At 32.5% G+C, this 1,758-nt stretch overlaps 1 long non-coding RNA gene across 1 annotated transcript in view; it reads left to right on the top strand.

The window, feature by feature from the left end:
• Positions 1–1,758, top strand: part of LOC107565286 (uncharacterized) — a 16,774-nt gene that overhangs the window by 3,588 nt on the left and 11,428 nt on the right. Inside the window, exon 2 of the long non-coding RNA XR_001606353.1 lies at positions 436–482. This is a non-coding gene — a long non-coding RNA (uncharacterized lncRNA). The remainder of the gene's footprint in view (positions 1–435; positions 483–1,758) is intronic.

The following is a 1,758-nucleotide window of genomic DNA, read 5'->3' on the forward strand; positions in this document are numbered from 1 at the left end:
GGGCTTAAGAACAGAATCATAATTGTGAGATGTAAATGCAAATCTCTTATTAAAAAAAATGTCACTTGAATTTCATGCTCTTAACAGCACAAAACACATAGTATTAAGTTATTTATTTTCTTTTTTATTTGTTGTTTTATATGTTTTATTTAATTTTTTTTTTACTTTTCTGTTTTTCACTTGTTTTTCGCCACGAATGTCATAAACAGAATGTAAACTATAATTATGAACAATCAATCAATTATTGTGTTATTTTGATCATGGTGGCTTAACCTGTCCATATTGACATCAGTCTAATGTAACTAGTTTCTTCCAAGTCTCTGCAAAAAATACAGCTCAAATGATGCAAATGACACAGAAATGTTGTATTTTGTTTCAAAAATCTGCATAGTCTGTGAAAAGCCGTCACTCATCTCTGGTTACTGTTTGTTGCAGGAGGGAGGAGAGGAAGGTGAAACATGATGAAATCCGCAAGAAGTACGGTGAGTAACGTCAATCCTGCACTTCTGTCATTAATATTCACAAGAGTTCGCTCACAGCTACTCATTATGACTATTTTCTGCATTTTACAAAAACAGTAGAGCCATGAAAATGTCAAATGGCATAAACAAAATTATGGAAATGATATAGTGACTAAAACCTGGCAAACAAATTTCACATTTTAGGTTATTCAAATGCATCTATATATAGGGTTGGGAATCGAAAATCGATTTCAATTCCAGAATCGGATACTTGTTGTAAAATTAAAATTTCTATTACACCTGTCTAATCCTGTGTGCGATTTGTTTTTCTTCATCTGTGAGGACCTGACAATAAACATTATTTGATTTGATTTGATTTTATTTGACCTAGCGGTCTGCCGCTGACCTAAAGAGAGCATCTGTCATGAATGAAACCGCTTCACAGTCTTTTCAGCCAAACATTCAAGTTACAAACATTCAAATCACAGTTTATAGTTCAGATATAAACTCTGATGTGTACGGTAGCGATTAAAATGGAGTAAATCACCTTTTGAAAGTAATTTGACGGTTCAAAAAAAGATTTATCGATTACATTGTTACGCCAGTAGGTGGCGAAAAGGGGCTGTTAAAATGTATTTGTCTTTGAAGCATACAAAAGATTTTTTTCAAGAACGCTGATTCATCCAGTAATGAAACAAGTACATCTTGAGTGAGTCATTGAATCATTCATTCATAAATTACATGCGATTTTGTTTAGTTGTCTAATGTTTTTTCATCAGAATCGTGAGAGAACCACAACTTCCATTGAAAAACTTAAAAGTAAAACTCAATTTATCCAGAATCATGCAGCTCTATTTTGCGGGGGGCGTTCCTTATTTTCCTCACTTTCCTTTGCTTTTAAATAGCTTGTAAAAGCGGCGTGCGCATTTTACTTTCACTTTTGAATTAGCGGCAGTTCGGCATCAATTGCTTGAATGCAACATCAAAATACAACGTCAAACTCACTTTAGCCTATATATAAAACATATAACTTTTATTAACAAAACAAATACACCATGCTATAGGGCAGGCTATGCCTAATATAAAATAACATAACTTGCATAAAGTTTAAATAGGTATACAAAACTGGAAACAAGTAAACATGTATAATATATAACCAAATAAATAAGAAACGTAGAACGTTTATTAGCAAAACGAGTAAGAAAGCTTGGAGGCACGGCGTACACCTTGATGTCAATTAAAATAAATAAATGACACAAAGTTTAAATAAAGTAAAAATCAGCAAATAATGTGGAAC

The sequence above is a fragment of the Sinocyclocheilus grahami genome, unplaced genomic scaffold, assembly GCF_001515645.1.
Source record: "Sinocyclocheilus grahami isolate Dianchi unplaced genomic scaffold, SAMN03320097.WGS_v1.1 scaffold992.1, whole genome shotgun sequence".
NCBI lineage: Eukaryota > Metazoa > Chordata > Actinopteri > Cypriniformes > Cyprinidae > Sinocyclocheilus > Sinocyclocheilus grahami.